Source organism: Protopterus annectens, chromosome 1.part2, assembly GCF_019279795.1.
Source record: "Protopterus annectens isolate FY-2018-M chromosome 1.part2, PAN1.0, whole genome shotgun sequence".
Taxonomy (NCBI): domain Eukaryota; kingdom Metazoa; phylum Chordata; order Ceratodontiformes; family Protopteridae; genus Protopterus; species Protopterus annectens.
This window is the reverse complement of record NC_056727.1, coordinates 1,109,404,166-1,109,419,175: the sequence shown is the minus strand read 5'-3', so window position 1 is coordinate 1,109,419,175 and position 15,010 is coordinate 1,109,404,166. Positions and strand designations below refer to the sequence as shown.

Sequence of the window (15,010 nt, the reverse complement as noted above, 5' to 3'; positions counted from 1 at the left end):
GGTTTCCTCTGCTGTAACCTTCTCAGAGGCCAGTATGGAGCTTGCTTCTCACATGTCATATGAGGCCTTGCAAACATCTGCTTAGACTTAAAGGAAGAACCATGGCTGATCATTTTGAGGGGCCTAGGGATTCCACAAATCATTGTATGGGAAGAGGTGCCAACTGGGTACCTTGATTTGAATGTAGGCAGAATCTGAATCTCCACATTTTTTCAGAGCGGACATCCATATGAAGAAAAGGCAAAAAAATAAGCTTGTGGTATTTACTCCTCGTGACCCTCACAGGGAATGGCAAGAACTTACTCAAGGCTTGTTTGGTGCCTTGATGGCATTGAAGCCTCTTATGGGAGTTCAGTTTCTGCTTCTTGTTGGTCTTGTACCTCTAAATGATTAGGGACCCAGAGTCTTCAGGTGGGAATTCTGATTCTATTCCTCTCACTTTCCTTAACCTTTAGATTACAGGTCTGAGGAGGAAGAATCTGTTAGTCCTGATCCTCCTTTGGAGGAACTTTCCTTTGCTGACACTGTCCTATGTATGATGGAGCATTTTAAGTGGGATTGTTCCAAAGTTTTGAACATCCAAAAAAAGATATAAGTTGTTATAAATGGACTCTCCTAGACCTTCAGCCATCTGTCCTGTGTTGGCTGCTCTATTAGATACCTTTTCTGTTGCTTCTCCGACACCTGATTATCAACCTGCAGCTCCTAAGAATCCTGATGGATTCTATAAGGTGCAAGATGGCTGCAAATTCCTGTGTAATTGCCCTTCATCTGATCCTGCATTGTTTTTTCTTTCTACTGATGAGCTTGCTAGGCTGTTGCCTTCTTCCAAGCACCTTCCTTCGGATAAGGATAGTAGAGCCGTGGAGGTGATTGGTAAAAAGGTATACACTTCTGCTACCTTAGCCTTCAGGGACTTGAATTACCAGACTCTTATGACAAGGTACATAATTTCTGTTCTTTCCCAGGTTGGGAAACATGTTTCTGATATGCCTGACTCTGTGAGTAAAGCCTTAATGCTCTCCTCACTCAGTTACACTTCTCAGGTTGTCCATCACTCTATCAAATGCAGCTGTAATGCAGCAGATGCATCCTCCAGGGCTGCTGCCTCAGGCAGTATGATGAGGCGCTTCTCCTTCAGGCCTTGCCAGATGATATCAAAACAAAGCTTTTGGATGCTCCCTTGGATAACCGGAATTTGTTTGGTACTGCTGTAGTTGACCTTTTCAAGACCTTACAGGATCAAGGTAAGGTCATGAAAGATTTGAAGCAAATCTTCATCTCCTCTTTTCCCAAGTTTGAGGAACTGTCCTAGTAAGATTGCTTTGTTGAGAACGCTACCTTGACAATCTTTCAAAGTAAGACAGCTCCTGGTTGGGTTTTCTGTGGCAAATTTACTCAGACACCTAGGCCCTAAAAGCAGTCCTTTCCTGACCAGCCTTCGGCCGTCTGACTTTCTGCCCTTCCTTCCTCTCGACAAGGTTCCCTTCTTCCTCAGGGTTTCCATCCCAGTTTGGCAACTGATTACTGCAGACAACTGTGTGCTCTACATCATCAGGCAGGGTTATTTCATGATATAGGAAGCCCTTATCTCCTTTTCTGGAATTTCTCAACCCCCAACAGAACAACTTACTCATCTTTCAGGTTGTTCTGCAGGTTCTGCTGTATCTGGGTACCATTCAACCGCTTCCATAGACAGAGAAGGGTTTGAGGGTTTTTATTCCAGGACGTTTCTAGTCCTCAGGAAAGAGGGAACTTGGAGACCTGTCCTGGATCTTTCTTTTCTTAACACCTTTCTCATAGTACCTTCCTTCCAAATGCTGTCTCTTTAGACAATTTTCTCTGTTGCTCCCCCAAGCTTTGAGCTGAAGGATGCTTACCTTCATATTTCTGTCCACCATCTATTCAAGAGATATTTACATTTCGCTACTTCCTCTTGTTTTCAGTTCTCTGCTTTATACTTTGGGCTTTGCACAGCCCCAATGGTATTCACCAAATATCTAGCTCCTGTAGTTGCCTTTTGCAAGCTTCAGGAGATTTAAATATTTCCTTATCTGGATGACCTCTTGTTGCAGGCCTTACCCCTTTCCAGGTTTGTGCAGGATCTTCATTTTACCCAGCTTCTGTTGCTAAGCCTGGGGTTTACTGTCAACTTTCAGAAGTCCATTTTGACTCTTTCAGGATCACAGTTTTCTAGGCTGTAGGCTCTAGACTGTTGCAATGCTGGCATCTCTTCCTGCTTCCAAGGTTTTGACCCTCACAAATTTTCTGTCCCTGTATCCTCTGTCCTCTATGCCAGCCAGGGAGTTTCTCAGGGCTCTAGGGTTTATGGCCTCCAATATCCCCATGCTTCCTTGGCCAGGCTTCATATGAGGAAGTTTTGATGGTACCTAAAATCAGTGTGGCTTAAACACCTCCACCCACTGGAACATATAATTCCTGTACTCCTTTGTCTCAGACTGGAAACTCATTGGTGGGTTCGGCAACTATTTCTCCATCTTGGTATTCCTTTCCACCACCCTCAGCCTTCTTAAGTAAGAACTCCTTGCAGATGCATCAGGGCTGGGGTTGGGAGACACTGCAGACACTCTGAATGTGCAGGGCTTTTGGTCCACTCAGTAGAGGGTGGATCACATCAACATCAAGGAAATGGCGGCTTTCATTCTGAGCCATCAGGCTTTCCATGTGCTCTGGGTCCTAGGTTCCTTGAAGGTTTATATGGACAACACCACCATCTTGTGGTGCATCAACAAACAAGGGGGCTTAAGGTCTTGCCTCCTTTGCAGGTTAGCCCTTCAAACATTGGAAATAGCCATCAATCTGGAGGTTACACTACAGGCAGTCTATATACCTTCAGAGCAGTGTTGTGGCAGATTTTCTCAGCAAGTCCAGGACACTGCCTCATGATGGCTGCTTCACAGGGTTGAATTTCTGGACATAGTTCATCAGTAGGGTATTCCTGAAGTAGATCTCTGCCTCCCCTCTCTGAACAGACAACTCCTTCAGTTCTGTTCCAGAGTCCCAAGGCCTTTGGCTTAGAAGGTGGATGCCATGTCTTTCTTCTGGAAAGAAATGTTCTTGTATGCCTTTCCTATTGTTCCAAGGATGCCTTACAAAATCAAGGAGGAGACTCGAGAAATCTTGTTGGTGACTCCTTTTTTGTTTCAGACAGCACTGTTTCCTCCTCCTGTTGCATCTGACCAGGGGCATTCATCACAAGTTACCTCACTGCATGGATCTTCTCACACAGGACAAAGGAACTCTATTTCACCCTCAGCTGTCCAGTCTTCAGCTGACACTTTGGCTGATAGGAATTTAATTCCTTTCTGACACCATGATTCGGAGAAAGTACTTAGGGTCTTGCAGGAGGCCAGGAAATCCAATACCAGAAAATCATAAATGTCCAGATGAAAGAGGTTTTCTGTTTGTCTTAATCATCACCAAAACCACTTTTCACTGGAAGTCCCCTTGGTTTCTTTCCTGTGTGAATTGCTACATGCTGGCTTGGCATATTCTTCAGTGAAAGCCTGCTTGTCAGCCATTTTTGCCTGTCTGTCACTTACTCCTTCTTTGGCCTCTAGGTTTGAGGTCAAGCAGTTTCTTAAAGGTGTCCTGTATGTTAGGCCCCCCAAGAAAGCCCATTCCTTCTCCTTGAGATCTTAATTTTGTCCTTAAAGTGCTGATTCAGGCTCCTTGTGAGCCTGTCGCCGCTTGTTTGCAATATTGCACATAGAAGGCTGTTTTATTGGTTGTTTTAACCCCTGCCAGAAAGGTAGCTGAGCTGCAGGCCTTTATGGTGGACCCTTTTTGGTTTTGCATAGCGACAGGGTGTGTCTTTGTATGAATTCTTCTTTTATGTCCAAGGTGGTTAATGAGTTTTCCCTTAGTCAGTCTATTCAGCTTCCTTCTTTTCTCCCCTTCTCTGCACTGTTAGTTTGGGTTTGTGTAGACAGTTTAGATATTATTTAGACAAGACTAAGGCCTTGCGTAAGTCTTAGCAGCTTTTTGTTTCTTTTCATACCAGTACATTGGGTTTTGCAGTTTGTAAGCAAACCATTTTCTTCTGGATGTCTAAGGCCATCCCTTTTTGTTATTATTTTAATTGTAAGCAGTTACCTGCTTCTGTGAGGGCTTATTCTACTAGAGCAGTGGCTTCCTCAGGGGCTTTCTTCAACTCAATGCTTGAAGCTGCCACTTGGTCTTCGGTTTACACCTTCAGAAAAGATTACAAATTGGATCTCATTTCTAGAGCCAGGTCAGGTTTTGCCAAGGCTATCCTACATTGGTTTGTGGAGAGCTCCTCCCTGCCTTCACTGTAGCTTTTGTACTCTCCCAGAGGTTGAGCATTGCAACATTGATATGGAAGGAGACCGTACAGTTCATAGGTTCATAGGTGTGTACTAGGCTAATGGCCTTGGGGCCTATGTAAGCCTAGCCAATAAGAATCCTTAGAGTCATGTCAACAGATGTTACTACCCATTGCCTTTATCTAGCAGGGCAGCTGAGGTGATCCCCAGGGTGAATTTTCTATTTCCCATCCACTCGTCAATATTTCTTTTGAAGAGGGCCAGAGAGGAGCTCTGCTTGACGTGGATGGGGAGTCTGTTCCAGGGCATGGGCAGTCTCTGGGTAAAGAGCCTATCCCTCCAGCATGTTCTATTTAATGTGGTAACAAGACTGAGGTCCCTGGAGCATATGGCATGGCAGGTTTTTAAGATGTAGTACGTCAAGCAGCTCTGGATCAGACATGGCTTTGTAGGTTAAGTAGCGATCGCTTGTAAGGAGGCGGTATGAGACTGAGTATAGCTGGAGTTTTTTTCGAGTCTGTCAGTATAGGGCATGTGTTTAAGGCCTAAAATCCTCTTGGTGAGGTATTTTTGTGGCCTTTCCAGGTGTTGCAGGTGTTTAGTGAGGTATATGCCAAAAGGGGCATTGCATTCTATAATAGGTCTAATGACGGACGAGTAGAGAGGGACGATGACCTCTTTCTTCTTAGATTAGAAGCCCTTTGTGATTAGATGAGCAACATAAAAGGATTTTCTAACCACAGTGGCGATGTGGTTGTCAAAGGAGAGGTTGCCATTAACCTATGATGTTAAGTTGTCTATCTCGCCTTCATTCTTGCTGGATGGGTTCGGAGCCGACCGGCCCGGCCACTCTAAAAGCTCAGAGTTGGTTCACCGGCTCGAGGCTCCTTATATCCCACAATGCTAGGCGTGAGTTACCTCAGATCTCGTTTGCGCTACAGCGATCGAGGTGTTTGGTTTCTACCGGCTTCTTGGTGAGTAACTTTGGAGTAAAATTTAGTATACTTAAACCCCTTTAGCTTTAATTTTAACAGTTGTCTCCCTTAGTTTAGTGGATTTTCTCCCTTCTCTCTAAATCCCTTTTTCCACAAGAACTTATAAGTTCTTCCCCAGACCTTTGGGCCTTTTCTTCCCATCCCTTAGTGGGGTGTGTGTGTTTTTTCCTAAGAATTTAAAACTTTGTTATTTGGTTTTATTTTTGAGTTTAAAATAGGATAGGTGTAATCAGTGTGTTTGACTGGGTGTGTGTGATTACACTTCTTCAAAATGTCTAAAGACTCAAAGGTCTCAGGCTACAAGAAGTGTGACACGTGCTGTCAGAAAATGTCTCTGACAGACGGTCACACTTGTGTCTACTGCTTGGGATTTGCACCTGCAGGATTCCTGTGCTGTATGCCACGGCTTCAGCCCCAGGGTCCTGCAGGAAAAAAAAAACAAACTGATTTTGAGAGGTTTACTGTCCCTTGGAAAGCCCAAGGCTTCTAGGTCCTCGGCCAGCTACTGAGAGCCGACTCCAAGCTTCTGAAAACCTCCGTCTACATTGGCTCCGGCTGGAGCCGATGAGTCTCAGACTACAGTTTCTGTGGTTTCCCTGTGTCGGTTCCGACATCTAGAAAGAGGTCCAGGTCACCGGCCCTTGGCTCCGTCCATTCGGCGCCAGCATCTCCTCTGCTGTCTGAACGGAGCCATAGATCTCTCCTCTAGGTCATCGAGGCTGTCGGACCATGACCTTCAGAGGGTAGTGGTCTTTCTCAGAGTCGAGGCACTGCAGAGCCCGACTCATCAGTCGATGCCTGACCCTGTCCTCATTATGTTCCTCCTCCCACCCGGGAGGCCTCGGAGCGAGGCGCCGGAACAGAGACTGTAAAGGCCGAGCCGATACAAATGTCTTCGGCTCCATCATCGGCTCGATTTCTTAGAAGAATCACCGCGGCGGACTTCTCGAACCATCACTGTCGGTGCCGAGGAAGCTTCCGGGCGGGGACCTCTGGCTCTGCCTGACAGGGAACCTGGTTCTACTCCCTCCACAGTCGCCGCGTCCGCCTCCCTTCGGGTGCCTCAGGTCAAGTCGACTCACTCCCTCATCCCGGACCGCAGAGAGCCAGCTCCTCAGATCTCATCCTCCGAGGCTCTCCTGATTTGGCAGAAGAGCCTCTCGGAGTGTAGAAGGAAACACATAAGACTCACCTGAGTCTGGCCCCCTCTGACACAGATTTAGAGGATTCCCGAGGTTCCCCGTTCCCCTTCTGAAGATGTCTCATTTGCAGACATTCTAGAAATCCTTAAGCAGAGGGAATTGGCCAGCCCTCAACCCTTCGGAGGATGAATCTGTGTACCTTGAGGTTTGGCTCGCGCCTTCCACCTCCTGGGTGTCTCCTTTGACCCCCTCATGCAGGTGGTAGCAAAAGGCATGGACGGCTCCTGATTCAGTGGACCCCAGGAGACCCTCAAAATTCATCACAGCACCAGCAGATAAACAGTTTCTGACAAAGGAGTTTCTGTGGATGCTATGGTGGTTGCTGCTGCCACTAAGAAGGAACTAGCTGATTGCCTGTCCATCCACCTAACAAGGAATCTAGGTCCATGGACAGATACGGAAGCGGATGTTCTCGCCAGCGACCTTTGCTAATGCGTCGCTGAACTACCTATGCCATTTTACTCGTCTTCAAAGGGACTTGATCAAAGAAGGTGATATGTTGAAGGATCCTTTTTCAAGACAAGATGAACACTCAGCTGGCTACCCTGAACTCCATAGCTAACTCCTCCATGCGCCTCCTTTCAGGCATGCCTGGATGTGGTTATGCAACTGCGGACCCTTTAAAACGCTGTTCACTAATTCCCCATTTGATGGATCATCTCTTGACTAGGTGCGAGACTGATGGCAAGACTCTTTCTGCAGTCGGAGTCCGCTTTTGCTACTCATTCTAGGCCTTACCCCAAGGGCCAGAAAAGTGAAAATGTGGTTCCGCAAACAATCTCAAGGACTTAGCGCCAGAGGCAGAGGGGGAACAACAATGGTAGACGTGCGCCCTAGAGGCAGGGGGACCGGAGAACCAGGGCAATCGAGAAACTTTCTCCGATAAGCCCTTTCAGCATCCCTGAGGTGTTGCCCGACTGTCCCCACTCGAGGCAGTCGGGGAAGATTGTCACTGTACCCAGAAGCCTGGCTATCCCTAACTCGAGACAAGTGGGTACAGTCCATCATTTCGAAGGCTATTCCATTCCCTTTCTTTGCATTCCAAACCGATCAAAAAATCCCTTCCAGATGTTCCACCTACCAAAGGATCTTGCAGCTTTGGAAGTTTCAAAACTGCTTGCAAAAGAGCAATTCAACCAGTTCCAGCAGACCAGCAAGGATCCGAATCTACTCCAGGTTCTTTTAGTTCCAAAAACAGGGGACTGGAGACCAATTTTGGATCTCAGTATCTTGAACAAGTCAGTCAAGAAAAACCACATTTTGGGATGGTCGCTACGTCCCATCCTTCCCTATTGGGAAGAAAAACGGATGTAGCTCTATACTGTGTTTCTATGCAGACCTTCAGGATGCGTACTATCATATAAAATAGATGAACAGACGCCCAGAAGATTTCTCCGCTTCCAGGCTGGGAACCAGTCATTTTCAATTCAGAGCCCTGCCTTGGACTCCGGTGTTTACCAAATGTATGGCAGTGGTAGCTTCTCACCTGAACGACTGGTCTTTATGGTTCCCCCCACGACATCTTCTTCTAACAGCCAGGGACTACACCTTCGTGACTTGTCAAAACTTAGGCATTTCAATAAATTGCAAAGTCTGTTTTGTCGCTTTGTCGTGTTATTACCTTCATAGGCGCAATTCTAGACACAGTCAACATGTTCAAGTAGGCTAACAGATCAGAGAATAACAGACATACAAAACTGGTCGCTCATCTTCAGCATATTGGGGATTGCGGCGGCCACACCTTTGCTTCCATTAGCCAGATTCCAAATTCTTCAATGGATGCTCTTCACAATGGTCATACCAGCAACTTCCGATGTCCCATTATGATCACCCAATCATGCAGGAATCATCTTCTGTGGTGGATGTCTTCCCTCAGCTCTTATTGGGAAGACCCTTGTTCCTCCCCTCCGGGTTGCTACCGACTGAACGGACGCCTCCTGATCGGGTGGGGCAGAACTGTCGAATGCCACTTGCACATAAATGTTCTAGAGATGAGAGCAGTGCTTTAGGCGTTGCAAAGCCTTCAAGAGACTCTTCCCTTGGGAACGATAGCAATCGACGGACAATATGTCTAGTGTGGTGTATATCAACAAACAAGGCGGAACCAGGTCCTACCCCTGTGTTGAGAAGCACTCAGACTGTGGCAATGGCGCGATTCTTCAGCTGTTTCTGATAGCAACGCACATCCCCCCCGGGAAGTCAATCAAATCGCGACAAGTTGAGCAGAGCTATCCTCATGCCTCACGAGTGGTCTCTGAAAGACTCTTGTGGAGAGAAATTTTTCTCAAGTGGGGTCAGCCTTGCTGCGACCTTTTGCTACTCCCAAACAGCAAAGCAAGTGCAGAATTTCACCCTATTCCTTTACCAGGCCAGCCCTAGTCCAAGTTTGGCCCCGGGACTTGCATTTCCTCCTTCCCACTAATCTCTCAAGTGGTACAAGCTACTCGCAGGAAAGGCCTCGTCAAGGGCTGATCCTCATTGCTCCTAAACCCGAGGCCTCGACAGGTTTGGTTCCTATCATCATTTTCGTTGGGCGACCTTGGCATCTGGACCTAGTTCGATCCATCAGTTCAGCTCCTTCCGGGTCGCTTCATCGCCTCCTTCCTCTCTGAACCTCAAATATCTCGAGATATTTTGATAGCTTCCATAAATCTTCCACTAGAAAGATTTATTTGAGTAAAGTGGAAACGTTTTCGCCTATTGGGCTCAAGGAAGGGACATAGATCCTTTCACTGCTTCCATCCAAATGGTCCTTGATTTTCTAGCTGAACTCTTCCATGCAGGTTCATCTCCTTCTACTCTTAAAGTTCAACTGGCAGCTATTTCTAACTTTCATGTGGGCATTTCAGAGTCTGCCATAATGTCCCACAAGCTTTGCAAAGCCTTTTGAAAGGAGTTTTCTACTCAGACCTCCTATAAGAAATCCTCCTCTCCCTGGGGACCTAAATTTAGTTCTTAGTTCTTTGATTCTTCCCCTTCGAACCTGCAGCCTCCTGTTCTTTAAATTGCTATCATGGAAGACTGGTAGCTATTACTTCAGCTAGAAGAGTTTCAGAACTTCATGCACTCAGCTGTCGACCTCCTTATCTGTTGTTCCATAGGACAGGGTATCTTTATGAACCAACCCGTCTTTTTGCCTAAGATAGCCTCGGCGTCCTAACCTAAATCAAAGCATTGACCTCCCTGTGTTTTTCAGAATATTCTAATAGGTCTGAACAAAAATTGCATTGGCTAGATGTTCATAGTCAGTTAAGGTATATTGAGAAACCAAAACAATTCAGAAAATCTGACCAGCTGTTTGTCTCTTTCAAAGGTATCATTATCTAGATGGCTAACATCTCTGATTTCCCTTGTTTATGAAATTAGACACCAAAAGCTGCCTAACAAACCTAAAGCCCATCCCACAGAGAGCTTTGGCTACTTAGCCTTCCAAGACAGACTGCTATTGGACACCACCTGTTGCAGCTGCACTTGGGCTACTCCTCACACTTTCATTTCTCATTATAAGTTGGATTTAGCTTCTAGGCATGAGCTAACTTTGGGTTCCGTTCGTCACTGTTCGTTAGGGCAGGTCCACCCGAGGTGTTAGGCTAGGGACGCGTCCCATCCAGCAAGAATGAAGGCGAGATAGACAATCTACTTGAAGAGTTATGTTCTTACCATAACGCTCCATGTTAGTTGTCTTCTCTCTCTCTCTTCTCTTTCTCTTGGCGTCCCCCCCCCCTGGGCCTGACAGAGGACAGACCTAGAGGACCTCTCCTGTGACCTCTTTTATTTTATTTATATAGGTATATGTCCATATTTTCCTGGATCAGGAGGTAGAGGTTTCTCTTTCCTCCCTGGTTCCCTAGGGTGGACTTTGTTTATTTTATAGTTATTCTTTATTATGGCTGGGCCTGGGGCCTAGCTTATGAACGAGATCTGGAACGCACTCACGCCATATGGATATAGCCTTTCGAGTCGGTGGAACAAACTCGAGCTTTAGAGGTTTGTTTGTTGAGCCGGTCGGCTCTCCAACCCCCATCCAGCAAGAAGAAGGCGAGAAGAAGACAACTAACATGGAACGTTATGGTAAGAACATAACTTCTATTTTCCAGATTTCTTAGGGTCTATTTTGAAAGAATGAAAGTTGCAAAGTGTGAACGCTCAGATGAGCAAAAATGCCACAAGTCAAGAATGTTATTGTGGGGGGGCTGTGCCCCCCCCCCCACTAAATATATATTCCAACTTTGAGATTGCACTACAGTGAAGAGAGGTCAAATATTCCGGTCTTCACTGTACTGTGTAAAAAAACAAAATGTCAATTTGCGGCATTTTCGCTCATCTGAGTGTTTGCACTTTGTAACTTTAGTTCTTTCAATATGTAACTGATTTCTTATTGCACTTACTGAGTCAATTGGAACAACATTGATGATGTAGTCCATGGGCACAGAGTTTTTCCTGAAGGGAATAACTATGCATTTTTGATATTTAGTTTAAGGCCATGGTCAGACACCAGTCATTGGTGTCGGTGAGGCCCCTTTGTAGGATGTCTACGTCAGTTGGGGATTCTGTAATGGCTCTGTTTGCAATCATCTGCAAACTTGGTTAGCCAGAGTCCTTTTGTGTTGGCTTGAACATCTGAGAAGTAGATGCCGAACAGAAGTGAACCCAGGACAGATCCCTGTGGGACCACTCGTGACTGGTTGGTTGTCCGATTTGGAGTCTGCAGCCTTCATAGTGTGAATTCTATCTGTGAGCCAGTTAGTAACCCACCTTGTGACATAGGGGTTAATGCCTAGATTAGTGAGTCTGTCAATAATTCCCGAGTGAGGAATGGTATCAAAGGCCTTGGCAAGATCGAGATAGGCTGTGTGTACCACCTTGCCCTCGTCCACAGCTCTGGAGACTGACTCAAATAATCTACCAGATTAAGCAGGCATGATCTACCCGTCACAAATCCGAACTGCGTGCGGTCCAGAGTTTGGAGGGTTCTTGTATCCCTATTTATAATGTCCATGATGATACGCTCCATAGCCTTGCATATCAGACTAGTCAGGTTAATGGGGTGGTAGTTTCTGGGGTCTGTAGTCACTCCCCCTTTGTGGAGTACAGTGACCGTGGCCGTTCACCATTCGATGGGTACAAAGCCTGAAGTGAGGCTGTGATTGAACAGGGCACTCAGATGTGGTGCCAGTTCATTTTGTAGCAAATGTAGGATGCATCCAGGGATATTATCGGGTCCCATGGAAGCTGTGTTCTTTTGTTTAGACAGTGTGGTTTCAACCTGACCAGCAGTAATGTTAGGAACTTGACACTCCTCAGGAATTGTTATTGGCCCTTTGGAGGGTGAAAGGGGGGTAAAGTTTGCATTGAACCTGTCAGACAATGTATTGGCAATGTCAGCTGACTGTATATGTGTTGCCATTGTGCTGCAGCTCAGAGCAGACCTGAGTGTTGCTCTGAAGATTCTTAACATAACTATGGAATGCCTTGTTGTCTTTAGTATTTGCTGCTATTTTGTTTTCCTAGCTAGCTTTAGAGGATTTGATGAGGTTTCTCAATTTTTTGCTAAGGCTAGCTAGGGATTTTTTCCAGTCTTGGGACTTTACCTTTTTCTGCAACAGTTTCTTCCTTCTGTTCTAGAGTTTGTTTATGGTAGGGGACCACTAGACTTTCTTTCTTTTTTTGGAGGTAAGCGTCTTGGTTCTGTTTGGGATGGCTCTATCCATGCAGTTGTGAATGTGTTCGTACAGAATAATGGTATGTGATTCAGCAGTTGAGCAGCTATTTTCCAACTGCATGGACATCGTAAAGGTTGCCACCTCCATTTTTAGAAGCTCAAAGTTTACTTTGGTGAGGTTTTTTTTACAGTGGTTTCCTTTACAAGCGGGAGAGGGGGGGATGTGGATATCCATGGAGACTAGCTTGTGGTCAGATCTGACCAGGGAGGAGTTAATTTCAGGTGTAGAGCAGCAGTTGCTCATGTTGGCTATGACCAGATCGAGGATATTGTTACCCCTGGTGGGGGTAAGAACAAGTTGGTCCAGGGCATTGGAATTTATGAATTCCAGGAATCGTTGAGCAAGCGAGTAAGTACTTGAGTAATTTTCCCAGTTTATGTAGGGTTAATTAATGTCCCCCAGTATTAGGGTGTTGGGCTGCACTTTGGTATTTTCCAGAATGTTTAGGAATGTGGAGTGAGAGTCTTGCAACATGGTTGGGGACCTATAGCAGGCAACCACCTGGATTGCTGTCTTGCCCAGTGTTAGTTGTACCTGGAGCATCTCCAAAATGTTGTGTTGGGCTACTAGTCTGGAGGTGTGTATATCCTTTATGAATATAGAGACACCGCCGCCTTTAGTGCTTCGGTCCAGGTTTTGGGGCCTAAAGGTGTGGTATGAATTATAGCCTGGTAGCACGGGGATGCTCTCTGGAGCCTTGCATCAGGTTTCAGTTACTGCGCAGACATCAATGTTCTCCATTTTAAGGAGGGTTTCAGTGAGTGCATTCTGAGATTCAGACTACTAGTGTTGAGTAGCATAACCCTCAAATTCAGTGTGGTTGTAGCAGTTATGGTGGTACTTTTGACATCAGGACATTGCCTAAAAAAGGCACTACAGGAGTGGCAAGCGCCTTAGCCAGAATCTGGTATCCCAGGAATGACAGATGCAGGCCATCTCTGGTGAAGCATTGAGGTCTATTGATCATGTCATCCCAGGCAGACAGATACTGGTTCCCCTTAAAATGACAACAGAAATTTAGCCAATTGTTGAAGTCCGTAATTTTCTGCTTGTACTGTGGTATCATTCTAGGTGATGGCAGGATGCTACTCAGGGCTATTGTCATACCTGCCTGAGCTACATAGTCTGAGAGCTCCTCCATGTCTCTTTTCATGTAGTCCAGAGAGGTACATCTCAGGTCGTTCACACCAACATAGAAAATGACAGAGTCATATTTGTACCTGCTGTGGAGTGACCTGAACATGTGCATTATGTGGTGGATGCTGGCCCCTGACAGGCAGCTAACTAACTTTCTCCTTGTTTAACCTGGTGAGTGGGATATCAGTGTGCCTTATTATTGATTCACCTATAACTAATGTATTGGGTATACTGTGTTGCCTTAGGGGCTTTTTTGGGTGGCACACTGTTCGTGCGAACTATGTGTTGCGTGGTTTGTACTTTGGTGTGGTGGTTGCTTACGTGTTTGCTGCATAAAAACTTACCATAACAGTATATGTCCTCCTTTTCACTGTTGCAATGTTCACTCCCTCCCTCCCTACCCCCTTCTCTCTTCCTTTTGCATGGGTATTTTTTTTTTTTTTTTCCATACTGGATGAAAGGTGGTTCTCCTTTTCTCCATTCCTTCCTTTTTCCTGGAAGTACATGACTTAGGGTCCTAGTTCTCTTTAGGCACTTCATTTGGGAGCATACATATGTCACCTTTATACCCTGGGATTGTGCAAGGAACATACATCTGATGTATGAGTCTCCCTAGAATATAAAAGCTTTGATATACTGGCTGGATGTTGGCAGGAGATCGCAGAGGTTATGAATACTACAAAAGTGAAAAGGACATCTACTAGTACGGTAAGATGTTACACAACTGTACTTTTCTACTACTTGGAAGTATGATAGATAAATGTCACCTTAGAAAATCTGTTACATCCCAGTGCCCTTGCAGCAGTAACCCCCCACCCCCACCTTGGGATGTTAAAAACGTGTGAAGGTTTGAGTTTGATATCAAGTCACAAGGCTTTTGCACTTTTACGTGATACAGTTTCTGTGAGTCACTGTCATAATAAGGCAGATGTTGGGTGTGATCTGTCAGTGTGGTAATACCAGTTTAACAGGGTTGTACTCTGCAGACTGTGGTGATGTAGAGAGTCAGTTTAACCTGGAGTACTGATTGTTCTTCGATTCAAGAATGGGTAGTTGTCCAATGAGTTTAATTATGGCTTGGTATCTAGTAGCATGTATTCTCTGTTAAGGTATAGAATAAGGCAAGATCCATCCCACATGATTTCCTTTTGCTGGATACCAAGGTCAGAAGTGATAGCAATACTGAAATAACAACCAAGAAATTGTGATATCAGTTTGCTGTGTGAGCTTAGCTTACTTGTACATACATCCCTGTGTGTGTGTGTGTGTGTATATGTATATATATATATATATATATATATATATATATATATATATATATATATATATATATATATATATATAAAATGTATACACATACATGCATACATGTAGACACACACAAGACACACAAATGTATATATCTGTGTGCATTAAAAGAGCAATGATAACAAGTTACAGCTAATGCTCGAGCAATTATTTGCCACTAGTCACAGGAGTATTAAACAAAATCATTTGGAGTTCATGTAAATTAATCAAAACATTTTGCATTTTCTGATAAAAAAGGCTGTAATATCCATTTCCTTCTGCAACAAAGACGTGTACATGTTTGTCAAGACAGTGATCGTCAATGTATTTCACTAGTCACAGGAGTGATTAAACCCCAA

The 15,010-nt window shown here is 45.1% G+C and overlaps 1 protein-coding gene across 3 annotated transcripts in view; it reads left to right on the top strand.

Moving 5' to 3' along the window:
* LOC122792248 (phosphatase and actin regulator 4-like) overlaps positions 1–15,010 on the top strand; it is a 2,537,344-nt gene that overhangs the window by 749,887 nt on the left and 1,772,447 nt on the right. The window lies entirely within an intron of this gene.